This window comes from Takifugu rubripes, chromosome 3 (genome assembly GCF_901000725.2).
Source record: "Takifugu rubripes chromosome 3, fTakRub1.2, whole genome shotgun sequence".
Taxonomy (NCBI): domain Eukaryota; kingdom Metazoa; phylum Chordata; class Actinopteri; order Tetraodontiformes; family Tetraodontidae; genus Takifugu; species Takifugu rubripes.
Genome location: NC_042287.1, coordinates 12,162,624 through 12,179,134, shown reverse-complemented (window position 1 = coordinate 12,179,134; position 16,511 = coordinate 12,162,624). Strand labels below are relative to the sequence as shown.

General features: G+C 47.7%; 1 protein-coding gene and 1 long non-coding RNA gene across 6 annotated transcripts in view; both read right to left on the bottom strand.

The window, feature by feature from the left end:
- Positions 1 to 3,240, bottom strand: part of zbtb46 (zinc finger and BTB domain containing 46) — a 53,182-nt gene extending 49,942 nt beyond the window's left edge. The window contains exon 1 of one of the 5 annotated variants that reach the window (XR_003887753.1): positions 2,489 to 2,816. The gene's annotated coding sequence lies outside the window, so the exon portion shown is untranslated. Of the gene's footprint in view, positions 1 to 1,355; positions 1,502 to 2,488 lie in introns of those variants that run through there. The other 4 variants (XM_029833167.1, XM_029833169.1, XM_011602498.2 and 1 more) reach the window with 4 other exon arrangements.
- An 8,307-nt stretch (positions 3,241 to 11,547) lies between these two features.
- On the bottom strand, positions 11,548 to 16,466 carry LOC105416270 (uncharacterized). Its single transcript, XR_003887760.1, has 3 exons — positions 15,833 to 16,466; positions 15,532 to 15,757; positions 11,548 to 14,956 (listed from the first exon to the last, which is right to left on the bottom strand). It is a non-coding gene; the product is annotated as an uncharacterized lncRNA (long non-coding RNA).
- Between the last annotated feature and the right edge of the window lie 45 nt (positions 16,467 to 16,511).

Here is a 16,511-nt window from a genome sequence, read left to right as displayed (position 1 = left end):
CTTAGAGGTAAAAGCAAATCGCTTTCATTTAATCAACCCTAAATGGTTCGCGAGCGAGCGATAAAGACGAGCGGAACAGAGATTCGGATCTTCTTTTGGAACGTTGTTTTCGTCTTTCGGCCCACTTCGCCTACGCTCTTTCACTCATCCTTGCAACTATTGTCTTAGAATTTCCCCAAAGAACACACAGATGGAGGACACGCACACACGCGCGCACACCACACATTAATATCCACTGACACGATGTAGGGTTAGGTAAAGCAACAGGCACAAAGCATCCTGGGAAATAGTCCCCGTCCTGCTGCTGAGGTGTGGCCGGCCAGCTGATTTGTTTTAATGTCACAATAGGACGGATAAGCTCTCCTCGGCTCATGAAGACTCAACGTGCACAGATGGGTACGCACGCAAACACACACACACACGTCCATGTGGGCACATACTCCCACATACAAGCCTACACGCTAATTGAATTACTGAATAAAAGAGGGTTTGGAGGATTTGTCATATCAAGCGCCAATCCTTAACTCTGTGGTAAGAAGGGCAAAACAAGCAGACAAATCCAGCGAGGCCTTTAAGACAATTTGGAAAAACTCACTAGATGGTCTGTTAATCCCAAAGATCCAGTTAGTCGCTGTCAAACAGGAGCGTGCTTAGATGGAAGGGGCTGATGCGCAGCAGGCGCAACCTAAGAGGCTTCGGGCAGGTCTGGCTGTCCGTCATTCATCAAAAGGTTCATCGTTCAGGTAATGAACAGATGAAGGAAATGCAGATGTTTTAATAGCACCCACAAAAAGGAAACGCCCACCGTTTCATTCTAAATAATATACAACAACACACACACAGAAAAAATCCCTGTTGTGATCTATGCCCCCATTAAAGGTTTGGAACCCCCCCCCCCCCCCCCCCCGCCGCCCACATCTGATGAGCTCCATCATGTGTAGCACTTGACAAACCCTGTTGACACACACAAATGTCACATTTGACTTTAAACTCACCCCAGGAGTATAGATGTTTTAAACTGGCCCAACCTTAAATATGGCTTACATGTTTCTGTGACATCACCTCTATAAATATAGTCTGTTTTTTTTAGTAAAAATGTTTCATTTAAGAAAAAGGTTTTTAAAAATAATTAACATGGCTTGAAGCTTTCCGACATTATTAAATGCAACACGGACCTTTTCATTTGCTATGCGGTCTGGAAAGTTTGGGAATCCCTTTTCGATCTGTCGATGGGGGCTCACCTGGCTGCGAGCGCGCGCGCGCACGCAAACACACGCAGCGTGCGTGCGTGCGTGCGTGAGAGAGGGGTTGCTCCCCTTCTCACATGGCAGAAAATGGAGGAAGACGGAACTGACCGGTTTAAGAGGGTAGAGGGAGGCAGACGGAGACACAGAGAGGCGCCTCCGGCACTCAGCCGCAGATAAACCCGAGGAAACACTTGACGTCGCACTTCTCAACTCTCCGATGGATCAGGAGATGATCAGCAACTCCAAACGCAAATCACCCGAGAGCAACATCTGCAAACAAATCCCCACCCTTCCACCCCCAACCCCAGACTGTCTGGTCCTTGAGGGTTGGGTGTTGACGCAGCAAAAAATTTCCAGGAGGAGAAAATCCCCCTATTGCATGGTAGGGTATAACCTCCCTTTAACCCCCCTCCCCTTCCTCCATCCTTTCCTATTATTTCGGGCAGCCCGACGCCGCTCGACCCTTCACCCGCGGTCTGTGTGGCACCGCATCGGTGCGCGAAACCTTCGTGAACGTCGCTGCGATTGTTGTCACGCAGTTTAAAAACTTTACGCCTTTCACCGGGATGGTGGAAGTGGGATGAACCCAGGCAGAGGGTCGCTTAAAGATACCTGCCAGGGTCACATTTACGTAACGCGCTCAGGTGGAGGAACACCCATTCAGAATGACACACAAAAGTACAAACGGCACAACATCTGGTTAGGGTTAGGGTTAAAAGCGCTTCGGCGACGCACGAGTGGACCTTAATTGGGTTCTATTTCTTCTTAGACGCCGATTAGGCTCCAAATGTGCCGCGAGTGCACCGGCTGACAGCTTCCCCCGATCGAACAAGCGCAACAGACAGCTGGCTGTCACGTACCGAACAGGTAGGCGGACTTTCAGACTCGATCGGGTATTCAGCTGTCAAAACGCGCTCATGCGGCGGTTAACGTGGTGCCGACGGACTGGAATTAAGAGAAAGCGACGGAAAGAAGTGACGGGCCTCCATACAGCAGCTTTCCCCCCGCAGACGGCCAACTAAAATAACGCCACGCAGAGTTGCGTATTGTTTCACGTCTCCAACCTGCGCGCCCACCAACTATCAGTCGGCTCCTAGAGGCAGAAAAGTAATTTTTATCACGCACAAAGGCACTGAAAACCCTGCCGCTTCTGAATGAAACCTGAAACCTGTTAGCAGGGGATCGACGCTGGACCTGCACAAGAAAGGGGGCTCCGGGAAATAAAAGGAAGTCCGACATACCTGTTACCCCATGGGGGTCTGGGGTGGACGCGGTGTCGGTCCTTCGGTGTACGATCTGCTGTGACAGCCTGGGAGAAGAAAGAAGGGGATGTCCACCGCTCCGTGCCGTCCTCCTCTCTTCTGCGTTCTCTCTAAGTGTTATTCCCCCTGTTTTCTCCCACTCCCCGCTCTTCCTCCTCCACCAGCCCCTTTTTTCTTTCTCTCCTTTCCTCCCCTGCTTTTCCGTGTCTTGGTATCAGGAGCCTCCCCCTCCTTCTTCTCCTCCTCCTCCTCCTCTCTGCATGTCGGTGTCTCTCTATCTCGCTCTCCCCCTACGCTCACTATCTCTCTCTCTCCCCGTGTCCCCATATCTCCTCTCTCTCTCTCTGTCTCTCTCTCTCCGGGCAGAGTCAGGAAATGAGACAATGTGAGCGCACACGCAGCGTGTCCATCTGATCTACCCTTATCACACGCAGCCAAATTAGTAATAACACCCCTATTTTACCTTTCTGCAAAAATAATATTTCAATAATAATGAAGGTTATTCCGCATTGTGGGGTAAGGGGGAGAATTTCCATTATCCTAAGGTGGTTCGGGGGCATCTGGTGTGTGCGTCTGGTTGCCATAGGGCTCAGGAAGGACCAGAGGTTTGCTGTAACTTACCCCCTCTTGTGGCTACAGACAGAAAACAGCCTGTAGCTGCTGTTTCATAGAAAAAGAGAAGCGACCTTTATGGTATGTCGCTTTTTTAGTTGGAAAACACCTAAGAGTCTTGTGATGCGCTGCAGTCAGGCCGCATTTTCTCACTAAACTATCCGGGGTAATTCCACTGATGCCTGAAGTCTTCCACGAACATTTGCTGGATTTTTCCCTTTGTCTTATAGGTGTGGAATCATTGTGAGCCAGCGAGAGGGAGGGATGGCAGGAAGTGCTGACCATCAAGATTCAGTCATAATTACGGGAGCAGTGGAATTCTCATGAGCAGGATATCAGCTGGTTCTCAGACCCTGGAGGCCAAATGTCACAGATAATCAATTAAACGTGCTCAGTCCCTGGGCTGGTGATTGGCTCCTCTGCAGATTTCAGATAATTTGGTGATTTTTCTTTAAAAGAAGTAAATAAATAAAAATAAATAATATTTAAGGACTAAAGGAATCAGGAAAATTTGGGGGGGAATTTGGATTTACTCAAAGCCATCTGGAGAATTCTTAACATCTCCAGCACTTCTGTCTGCTCCTGTTTAAAAAGTAGGCACGTAACTTTTCTTGGATGATTCGGCGGTGCCGTAACTCTGTGTGACTCCTTGTTGCATCAATGAGTGTAAAAATGAGGAACTCCTTTCTATGGAAACAAGCGTAGAAGTAGTGAGCAGGAATCGTTACGGGTTTGAGGAAGTGGGAAAAGTTTAAGAGGAAGAGAGACGACGCTGCAGCAGAGCATGCACTTGTGCTCTTCCTCTCTCTCGCGTCCTCTCTCTCTCTTTCTGGGGGGGGGGGTGTCTAGGAAGAGATGCTCTTTGGCATGATACAACGTTGGTGAGGGGGTTAGAGCCAGGACTCCATCAGTCTGGGCAGTGCTGGGCACTGGATAAAGGAGAATGTCAGGCCATGTGGATTAAGGATGTAGGTCTGTAATGCCCAAGATTCCCCCCCCCCCCCCCCCCCCCCTCTCCAATTCATAGTCTCTCTCTCTGAGTCGGATCTGCAATCCCGGCCTGAAAGAAGCTGCTTTACACAAATCTGTGCTTCCTCACGCCAACGTGGACTTTCTTTCAGCCCGACACGACAATCATGACCCTTGCCTAACCCCCCTACACTCAAATCCACTCCCCCCTCCCTTCCTCCATCCCTCTCTGCCCATGGATGGGTTTAGCCATCATTAGGCCACTTACATGTGTATTCATTCCATGGAACGCTCATCAAAAAGGTCCACTCAGGATAGAGAGTCACAGGGAAGTGAAAATCCTGCATAGTGTGTGTGTGTGTGCGCGCGCACGTGCATGCGCAAGCAGTATTTATGTTCACAACATGCCAAGACAAGGCGGTGGGTGTGTTGTGTGTTCATATGGAGGGTCGTAGGAGGGAGTCGCCGTGTCAGGAAGAATTTCTGCTTATTCGCCTTTTCAAACATTTATTCAAATATTTTTCAAGCCATCCTTATATCTCCTACACCTAGTTCTCACCGGCTCACCTCCAACAGCTGACTCCGCCTCAGAATTGCAGTGTTTTGTCTTCTATTCAGGCAGATGCTCTTCTAAATGCATAGCTCATTGTAGAGCTCTTTACATATCTGCAACACTGAGCTCGTTTACGTGACCAACAGCATCTGCTGAGTCAGAGTAATCAAATAGTTGTTACAAAGAAATGCACGTCAGTAATGTAATCATCCATTTGCAGTTCTTTTAAGGTACATATGTGTGATGTGAGACTTGGTGAAGAATCGACCTCTCACCGCTCCACGCCAGTTTTGTTGTCATTCGACTTAACATCGCTCCGTCGACGTGACATGCATTAATCCGACGTCTCCATTCCATGGCCACTATTAATAATCTGATAGCTCCAGAATTGATAAAATAATCTTATTTTTATGGTAATGCGAACGGGCCCAGCAAAGCTCTGAGCTGAGGTCCTCAATCGTTGCAGTCTGCGTTCTCACCATTAGGGGCTGCTAAATCTCACACACACACACACACACACAGGACACTTTGAGCCAATCAATTCAGCCTAGAGCGTTCCGCTTCATATAAAAGTGAAATATTTTATATTTTCAAATGTTCTCCCCACAATCGCCACCACACATTTGCCCATTCTGAGAGTGAAATTCAGGTCAACTGCCAATCAGCGCACCTAAAATAAACACATGAGCACGGGCGCGTTGTTTTTGTCCTTTAAAGTTTGTCACTGAGGTAAAGGAGACAGCCTGAAATACAAACGGCGGGGAGCGAGAGAGACGCGGATGTAGCGGGTGGGGCCACGCGTGACAGCTCGCGTTTGAACAAAGAGACGAGGTATGTAAACTCACTTTAGGAAAACTTTTTGAAGTCGAGCATTAATTTGCCTTCCCAGAGTGGCCCCCCTGCTGGGAAGAGCTTGTCGTAATTGCTCGCATCGAATTAAACGGTGGCAAAAATAACATTGCGGGAGAAAGAAGAAGAAGAAGGAAAAAAAAAGAATCCGACAAACTGTCGCAAAAATAGCACGGGGTACTTTCAAAGGCCCATCTACTATCCTTCACTATCAATTTACCAGCTGTGTGCCGCCCGTGCCATCCGAGCACGGCTTGTATGGAAAGCAAAGGCTGCCTGAAGCTGAAAGAACACTATCTCAGGTGCAGGCAGGGGTTGGGGGAAGGCTTCACAAAAGAATATTTGGCACGAGGTGCGAGGCAACAATACGTGTGAAGGTGCAGCTCGGCGATACTCGAATCAGGACGGGCAAAGGACGAGGCTCTCATAAAGAGTCCTCCTTCGGAGAGAAGGAGCAAATTAAGGGCGCGGGAGCCGAGCACGGATGGAGAGGATTGGGGGGCAAGAGGAAAAGCAGGGAACCATCTCGCAAAGACAGCGCAAAGAAATGAATCCCAATGAAGAATGACACCAGAAGGTAGCGTAAATGAATCGAGGTTATTGGATTTAAAGAGTGTATAATCATCCGGCGGGTACGCAGGGACGTGTTTGTGCTCGCTGCCCACACGCTCGGTTCACGTGTGAAGGCAATGCGTGGGGGGGGGGGGGGGGGGGGGGGGGGGGGGAGAGGTGGAGTTGGGGAGGGGGGTGCAATGAGGGGGGTCTTCGCACCGCCGCCTGTCACTGTGTCACCCACAGGAATTCCCGTCCTCCCAGCAGCGACAGGCCTTTGTATCTATTGTATGTATATGAAAGAAAGGTGCCGCTGGACACGGACGGAGATAGCGCGCTATAATCCCGGGTGTCGCTGCCTCGTTTGATAAGGATGACTGTCGGCCGACCCCGTCCGAGAGTATGCATATGTTCCCCGGGATAGGGCAGGAATAATCTCACTCCTAAATACAGTAAAAGAGAGGTCAGAATCACATCCAGGATTCTTGGGCTCTTCCGCCCTCTCGGCTACTTCAGGGGAATTTGGGTATTTTCCTGTTTATCACATCTCAGCTGTCCCACTTTAAACTGCCCTCTCTGCCTCTCCCTGCATCTCCCCGGCCCCGGCTCTTTCAGCATGTCTACCCTCTTCATCCTTTCCTTCCCTACCATAACCCCATTGGAAGTAGTACAGGAAGGGAAATAAAAGGAACAGAAAGAAAGAGAATGCAAGAAGAACAAATCAAGCCCCTCTTCCCTGAAGCAAGAACATCTTCTCATTGTGGAGGTCACTGTCTCGGTGAAGCCCCACGCTCTGAACACTCCTCTGCTTGTTTTAATGATGCACGGATCGGATGGGAAGAGGAGAGAGTGACTAACAGAGATGGACAGGGAGAGAAAGTGTGGAAGTAGCTGGCTATTTTTTTCCTGCTGGCCCCTCTCTTACATTTTCTTCCCCTTTCTTTTGCTCACCTCTCCTTCCACATCCATCTTAAAAGGTTCTTCTGAGCTGTCTAACCTCTCAGCAGTATTATATATTATTGCTCGCCTCAACCCACACTGAAACCTGGTTGCTATGCTACAATAATATGACCTCTCATCTCTTCTCAACTATATTTCCTTTCTCCTCTGGTTCTGCAGGGAGGCAGGGGAAAGGGTTAACAGTGGTCCTTCCCCCTTCACTCCCCACCACATCACTCCTCCCTGTCTCTTTAATGGCCTTCCAGGCTCAGTGCCACCATTCGTTTTGACCCTGCTGACCGTGCAGGGTCATGACCCCGTCCTACATTACAACAAATTATCTTTGACCCCTTTCGAAGAGCTGCAACCGTATTGGTGCTTTTGAAATTATCTATCTATCTATCTATCTATCTATCTATCTATCTATCTATCTATCTATCTATCTATCTATCTATCTATCTATCTATCTATCTATCTATCTATCTATCTATCTATCTATCTATTTATCTATCTATCTATCTATCTATCTATCATCATCCATCCATCCATCCATCCATCCATCCATCCATCCATCCATCCATCCATCCATCCATCCATCCATCCATCCATCCATCCATCCATCCATCCATCCATCCATCCATCCATCCATCCATCCATCCATCCAGTCCTTCAGCATCACTGTTCATTGTGAGAATGTGAGTTTTATTAATGGATTAACTGGAACTTTACTCATAGCGCGTCTCAGTTAGCCACTATAGGCCCACATTAGCATTGTGTCGCCACTAAGCGTATCCCTTCAACTGTCTCTATGTTAAAAATTTACCCCAGAAGGGAGCACAGTGTACTGCTTGTGTGTCATTGTGCCCCTGCAGCTATTTCTGGGGTATAAATGTTAATCACTAACTTTCGTGGTTGGGAACACACACACACACACACACACACACACACACACACACACACACACACACACACACACACACAACCTGCACTTAAACGCTACAGTTACTTCTTTATTTTGAACGTATCTGGACATTGTTCCTGGGACATCAGATACGTTTCAGCCAAGCAACAACTACTAGTAGCCTGAAACACCTGTAGACACCCCAAATCAGGTGCTGCGATGTTACATATTTTAAATGTAAATGAGACACAAGAAGTACGTTTTTGTAATTATTCTCCACTTTTTTTCATTACAGTATTTGAAAATGGCGGAAAGACAATATAGGTACAGTTTGGTAGAAAGTGCAGAAACTCTTATCCCATACCATAAGACGCAGCCAAAATTCCCTGTTACATCATCCATCTCCAATCCCTTCCTCCCCCTCCTCCTCCTCCTCATTCGCTCCCTCTGCCATCCTCGTCTTTCTTTCTTATCTCTCCTGGCCCCGTCTCTTGGGGGTCGTTCGTTTTTGTCATAATCACCTTGGAGATTGGGGACCGGTGCCCACGGCGGAGCTAAGCCGAGAGAGAGAGGGGAGGAAAAGAGGATGAGAGAGGACCAGTGTGTGTGCTGACTCTGTGTGTGTGTTAAGATGAGCAGTGGAGGACTGTCTTGCAGGGGGGGGTGGCTCGTCTGGCTCAGCCCTGGCTAATGTGAGGGGACAGCCTTGGCTTTTCCTTAACCACACTCGCACCGCCATCGCCGGTCGGCGCGGCGTGGAGAGAATAGACGGATGAAACGCTCTCCATTTCAGCGCTGCCTTCTCCCACCTGCACTCACTGCATTTGGAGGCGCGTGGGGCCCCAATGTCACACCCTGTAGGTGTTTAAGCTGCTTACTTGCACCAGGAAGGGAAAAAAAGATGAGGCAGCTGAGGAGAGGTAGACTGAGGGGAAGGAGAAGAGAGAGGTAGACTGGGAGAGGATGGGAGCGCAGGTCACAGTGGTGGGAGGCTGTAATGTGTGAGGCTCTCACTTTCTCTTGTCTTGAGTGTGTGTGTGTGTGTGTTTGCACGCACACCCGTGTGTCATAAATATCTGAGCACGATGATAATATACAAACAGGAAGCAGAATCATTGGGATAATAATGTGATTTCCCTCCAGACGCTGACTGTTTGTCCATCTAAGCTAATCTTTTTTTTTTTTAACACCCTGAGGAGGAGACTGACTGGGAAGGTGTGGGATGCAGCAGTGTCCGGGGGGGGGGGACATGTTGCACGACTTTGAGAAATATTTTGCTATCGGACGTGCGTGCGATGGAGCAGTTTAACTCCCAGAAGAGTCAGCAATGACGGAATGTGACAAAATACATTTACTGTGTGACCCAGAGGCTTAAACAAACATTATGCTTTCTTGTTTCCACTGAAATTACCCTGGGCCAAATGTTCCCTAAAAAGTACCCAGTCGGGGTTCCTGATGGGCGGGAGATCACCGATTCACCGGAACACACTTGCACACTTGTTTCATTGTTACCGATATGTTGACTCTTAACTCTGGTCTGTCCAGGTGTGGTAGCACGCCAGGGGCTAATATAGTGACAAGAGTTGACAAGAAAAGCTTCTGTTCATTTTGGGCTACTTTGTACAAACAGACACTCGCACACCAGGGAGCAGTCAGAGCAGGTCAGCTGGACAAAGGCGGCTCCCACGTGCACACGCGCTGGACATTGTGTCCTGGCTGGCGTCCCCTTTGAGTGGCCCTCAGTGTTTTCACTCTCATTTCTGTCCTCTCAGCAGCCTCCCTGTTGATGCACGCCGGGTAGGTTTTTCTCAAGCACTCCCTCCTCAGGTCACTGGCTCCGTTTGTCCTATCATCCTTTCCTCCTCCCCTCGGCTCCCTCCCTCCCCCAAACTTCTCTCTACTCCTCTGCTCCTCGCTTGACCAATTCCTCTAATTTGCTTTCTCATTTTTTCCCTCTACCTCATCTCCTCTCCCTTCAGCTATGTGGGGGTGAACAGCAACCCCTCCCAATGGCTGTGTGTGTGTGTGTGTGTGTGTGTGTGTGTGTGAGAGAGAGAGAGAGAGAGAGAGAGGGAGAGCCATAAACTGGATAAAGATAAAGATGAACGACGTAGGAGGTCAATAAAAGAGGCCAAAGTGTCTTACTTGCATCTGGAGCATTATACAGCACAGGAACAGCAAATTCTTTTATTTAGGCCTCCAGTCAGAGGGTCGAGACCAAAAGTTCTCCCATAAATTTCTCCTGAAAAGGTAGGTTCCCTTTTATTTTACTGATCCGTTCATGTTTAATGAATTGGAGCCAGGAGGAGGATAAACCATCCTGATTGGCAGCTGAACTTTGCCTGTGATTGGGCAGAGGGGCCTCTGGGCAGAAGCTCGGAGCTGCGGCTCCACTTCCTGGTTGCTATTAAACAAGACGCTGATTCCAAATGGCACGACCCAACTGGACGGAGGCAAAGGAGGCATTTGTCTCAGGAACTCTTCCTGGTCAGCGTGGTGATTAACGTGCGCGGCTCTGAGCGGAGACACATGAACAGGAACGTGTTGATCAGGTCGGGACGCAGTTCTGTTTGAGAGCTGTGGCGTCCTCATCTTCATCATCTTCATCATCGCCGCCAGATTTTGTTCTGTTTAAACCTCGATCTGATGGTGTGTCAGGCGTGTTGCGCAACTCCAGCGCCACAATGCATTCTGGGAGAGTTTCTAGGACTTCTGCTCTGTATTCTGCTCTAGTCAGTTCAACAAGAACTTAGACAGGAGATGAAATATTTCTGATATTTAAGTGTGTTTTATGGGAGAACTGAAAGAGACTTTTATTAAGTTATTAAATAACTATTATTCATCACAGCTCTTTTTTTAGGATGCTTTTGGAAAGGAAACAACAGTTTTGCAACTCTGCAACAATAAAAACCTTGCCTTTTTTTCTTGTTTGTTTTAGCTTCTACAAAATTGGATCCTCAAAATAATATAGTTGTAGCTGTCATACCTGCGAGGTTAAATATTGGTTCTCACGATTTTGTTCTTCACTAGCAGCCAGGTCGGTCACATCAGAGCTCCCAGGAACTGGAGATGAAAGCAGACAGGCAGATGCAAACACGCAGATTAAAGAGGCTGGAGTATTACAGGCCACCGGGGGAGGGACGAAACCCAGCGATGGAGGAAAGGAGAGAGAGAGAGAGGTAGAGAGAGGTAGAGAGAGAGGTAGAGAGAGAAGAATGAGAGTGAACAGAAAACAAAATCAATAACTGAGAAAAGAGAAAAACTGAATGGAAGCAGAGATGACGAGGGTGGCGGAGAAGGATGGACTGAGCTGGGGGAGGAGGGGAGGTGACGGGGGCCACTGAACCCACCCCACCCCAGGCACCCCCCCACTCCCACCCCAGGCACCCACCACCACAAGCTAGGAGGGGGAACTGAGACTCTTATGTAAAAGGAAGGGATGGGAGGCAAAGAGTCGGGGGAGGACTGGAGAGGGAGGAGGAGATATTGCGTTTAGTGAGGGAGGGTGGCGGTTGGTGTGTGTGTGTGTGTGTGTGTGTGTGTGTGTGTGTGTGGGTGGGGGATTGTTAAGGGTCATGCGGAGGTGGTGGTGTCAAGCAGTCATCCAAAGACAGGAAACGTTTTAGCATCTGATGAAATATACAAAGTACACGACAGTAACGAAGGAAGCCGCATAAATGTCATTTTATTATAAAATAAAGACTCAAGCGTCTGGAACGGTCAGCGGGAGGGAGCCGATTGTACCCGGGTAATCCTCCCAATGCTCAATGGCCTGCTGGTGTTGCCTGAGCTACGCAGCTTCTTCATCCATCGGCAGTGGAGCGCCCCCGTGCGACCGCCACGCTCTCGCGTTGGGTGAATGTTGGGAGTCGAATGGGTGCGAAAATGGTGCATTCTTTCCCTCCCTGTCGGTCCCAATGTGTGTAAACAGTGTAAACGTGGGGGGTGAACATACAGAATATTCTTGGTCATTGTGTTTCCTGTCAGCCTCTTCACTCTATCAGCTCTGATCGATTGGCTGATTCCAGGATTCTTCTAATGGTGACGGAGGGAGAACAACATTCCTCCTCTGCTGTCCTCCAATACCTCCATCCTTTTCTCCCACACCATCAATTTCAGCTCTGCCTCCCTCGTTCCTCCCCTTCTCTCATCCCCACTCCTTCCTTTTGCTTTGCTTGCTTGCAACACACACACACACGCACAGACACGCTCTCCCTTTCTTCAGCCTCCTCACAGTCCAGATGGCCCAGCTGCCCCCACACTCACTCCTCCACATACACTCACTCCACCCCACTCCTCCTCTCTCCCCTACGGGAACAGCACTCCTTTTAGAGGAGTGGACCTCACACCCCACCCCCGAACATCACCACTACCGCACTCGCGCACACACACGTACACATTCCCTCATCTTCTTCAGATTCGGATTCTGTTATCTTTTAATTGTCGGTCTGGATCTCACACTGAACAGTGTCATCATGTAAAATCTGCAGTGTGTAGGTGTGTGTGTGTGTGTGTGTGAGAGAGAGAGACCTGGAGGATGGACGGTGCTGGCTGCGGAGCGGCGCCTCCAGGCGCCTGCAGACCACGGTCCATTCTGCGCTGAATCGTGGGTGTTGCTCTTCCATTTTTCCTCCAACATCTGGGGAATATTTTCTCTGCCTGACCTTCTAGCCGTGACAATCGCAGGACATCGGTCGCAATAAAACCAAAATAAGCTCTTTGAAATCATCTGAAAACCAAAAAAAAAAAACAGTGAAAAACAAAAGAGTAGGAGCAATGTGTGTCCTTGGAAAGGATTCTTTATTTTCTAGCGTCAACATCTGCTCTATGGGGTTCATATCTATAAATCTGAAACACATCATTATTTTCAGGAAGCGATGCCTCTCCTCAGCCGTTACAGGTGAATCAGGCTCATCTTCATCCACCAGCGTTCAGCAACAGTTGTGTGTGTGTGTGTGTGTGTGTGTGTGGATGAGGTTTACCGAGGCTTGGTGTGGTGGAGTAGGAGGGGGAGGAGGGGTGTAGGCCAGGGGAGGAGGGTGGGGTTAACGATTGAAGTGTTCTCAGGAAGTCACCAGGCAGGAAAAGGGGAAGTGAACCACCCCCACGCTGGTCCAAGGTCGCCGCGGCGCTCTCCCGCTCTCCTTGGCACTGGAGCTCTTTGCTTTTTAACCCGCGGACTGACTCACTAGCTCTCTCTCCCTCTCTCTCTCTCTCTCTCTCTCTCTCTCACACACACACACACACACACAAACACGATACATCAAACAATCGATTGACTAACACCAAAGCGGGAGGCGAGTCAGCATCGACGGATTAAAATGAAAATGTCTCCTAATGACATAATGCAAGGCCCCCGCATCTGAAGGCGTGACCTCCTGCATGCAATGTTACCGTGGCAACCAGGTTTAAGCTGTCCACAGAGAGCCGGGTCCTAATGTGACCTTTCACCTCCGATGAAAGAAAGGTCTCGGGGGTCACACACTCCTCAGGTCCGTTTTCGCCCCGACCATTTCGCCTTCAGAGTTTATTTCGTGGAAAAAGATTTTTCCTTCGCAGTGGAAACGAACGCCGACTGTGTTTTACTCTCGATTTACTGGCGACACAATTACTGGAAACTGGACGTGACGAGGCGGCGGCAGCGAGGAAACAAATGTAATTTATATCACAACATTTAGTCCTGTGAATACTTGTGATGTCCCGTGTTTGTTTGTTTGGGGCTTTTTTTATAACCGCTTTTCCGAATCCAAAAGCTTTTAAGGGTGCAAAAAAAGAGCTTTAATCAGAAAATATTGGACCTGGCAGCACGTTGAGGCGAACACACACTCGTTTAGCTCAAAAGCTACACAATATCCTTTACGTGTTCTCTAAAAAAATGGGTTCAGAAGCTAAATTCAGACGCTACATTATTTCATTTATCTTTTCTCATATAGCTGTTATTTTTTTGTTGTCTCTTTTTAAATGTGGACTCAAATATCCAAAGACCTTGAAGCAGTCTTGAATATGCTCTGGTGTGAAACCTTCACAGGAAAAACGTGTTAAAGATCAGAAGTAAAGATAATTCTATTTCTTTTTTTCTTTTTTTGTTGAATAGCTTTTCAGTTTGCAGATACCACCAACAATTTCATTTTTTTCCCAGAGCAACAGTTAAAAAAGTTTAAAAAAATGTGTGTCCTTCCTGCAGCAAAATACCATTTCCCCCCCCACAGAACTTTTGATCTGAATAATCTCTTCAGAAAGCACAAAGAGAGAGGAAAGTTGAGATGAAAAGCACTCCCGTGCCGACAGGCGGAACGATCCGAAAAGGCCAAAGGTTTGCCAGTAAATTAAAATGAAGCAAAGTGTTAAATCTCTAAAAGATTAGAACAGCTGAAAATATCCCCCCGCCCCATCTCAAGACCATTTTAAGAAAGAAAAATGGGTGTACTTTCTGAAATATCTGTCCCTGAGAGTCCCCCTTGTGCTGATTGAAAGTGTGAGTTTTTATTTAAAACCATTGAATTGGTTTGATTCAAATCACATATTTATTTCAAAACATTTTTCCTTTCAGGCTGCTCAGGTTTTAAACACCACCCATGTATAACCGTAACATCCAGAATCTGAGCAGGGCTTCAGTCTCATGGTTCAGTTACCAAAATAGTGTCATTTGCCTTAATTGGTTTGTTTAAAATAGGTTTTCCATCTAAAGCTGCCAAACTGTAACTCCATTCAAAGAAACAGGATGATATAGCAAAGCAATTCTGGCATTTGTACGCGATAATTAAATCAAATCAATGGAATATTTTACAGCCTCTGCTCACCGTTATGGGTGCAGGGCTCCCTCTGCTGGCAGACATGTGCAATTATGTTGTAAAGAAGGTTTTTTATATATATATTTTTTTTTAAACTAAACGGTGCATCACAGTATAGTTTTGTTTGAGCCCCCTTGAGTTTTCTTCTCTAAGGCGAGTAATTGTTAGTGTTTCATGGGCTGACGAACCTGAGATTGAGCCCAAAATCAACATTCTCAGGTTGGACAGTCCTAGAAAGAACCACAGAAGACTTTGACAGTGTTGGTGAGGCCGAAGTTGAACTGTGATCGGAAAACAGAAAGAAGGAGAAGAAAATGTCCACTTTTAAATTTCAGAAACATAAGCGGTGCATGTTTATGTTACAATATGTGCATATATATAGGCTATAATGCGTACATGTACTACAGACAATATATGTGTGCATTTCAGGTCTGTGTACACATTTATATGCATCCAAATGTGTGTATGTGTAGACACAATGTTTTCAAGAGGAACTATTAGAAACAAATCAAATCCTACTTTGTTTATGTCCATTTAACCTAAATGAAATATGTGCGCGCACGTGCTAGTCAACACCGCTCCATCTCCATCTTACACGAAAAATATATATATATATATATATATATATATATATATATATATATATCAAATATGTCTAATTTCCACTAAAACAAACATGATTACATTGAGTTGAGTGAGAAATCTTTTTAGTTTAAATTTAAAAAACAACCAAAAAACAAAACTGGCAGCTAACAAATACCTAGCAGGCTCTCAGTGTGCATAAATAACCCATTTTCAGCTTCATATGGATGGAGCCGTGCAGAGAGAAGAAGAACAGCACGTGTGCCTTGCTCACCTGCACCTGAAGCACGAGGAGCAATGGAACCCTCGGCCTCCCGGGCCCTGCAGCTCAGAATGGACCCGACAATCACCGAATCTGCATCACCGAGGCCTGAATCGTGAGAACGCCTCAGAGACGGTCCAGTCAGAACCAGTGAAGTCAAAGTGAGAGAGTCAAATGAAAGAGGGAGAACTGGCTTGGTCCAGAGCAACCTGAACCCCCTGGATTCTTCAGCGCTTCACTGCGGGAACAATTTGTTCTCAACATGAATTAATTCACCACAAACACGAACCCTCAACACTCCCCGTGTTCTTACCCTCGTGGCTCCTGGCGGCTCCTCAACCTCTCACACGTCCTCGCTGAGCCAAAATCGGGGGCCAAATGGTGTCACAGCCACAAAAAGTTCCTGTAGTGACAAACGAAACCTCACCAATTCTTCAGAAAGGCCACTCCTGCTGCCTTTACAGAGCTGAAAACATCACGCTCTGGGGATGCAACGTACACACACACGTACACACACCTAGACACACTATCTTCCTGTTTGTCAGCGCTGATGGTAAATTTTCCACTCGAGGGACCAGCGGAAGGTTTTCACACCACCCGAGTGAGACACAAACGCGCATGTTGGTGCTGCCTTCAGTACAAATCTTGGATTTAAAGTTGTTTGAAGGCAGTTTGGGGGGAAAAGAGAGAAAGAAAAAGCTGCTCCTGAGCTTCCTGACATTCTGCCCATCCCCACACACACTCTGCAGAAGGTGATGCTCTTGGGGAGTGTGTGGATGGGGTGGGGGGGTCTGCACCCGTCTCACCGGTCGCTGAGATGGCGCCACGGTCCCATCACGCTTCTGCGCAGCTGGCGTCAAGACGCCGGCCGCCGTGGCAATTATGGAAAATGATGAAAGATATCGAGGTTCCTTTCCACGAGAAGAGGACGACCACAACATCCTTCCTGCCTGCCTTCAAAGTGGAGCCGTGGCGTGAAAAAGGCCGATTAA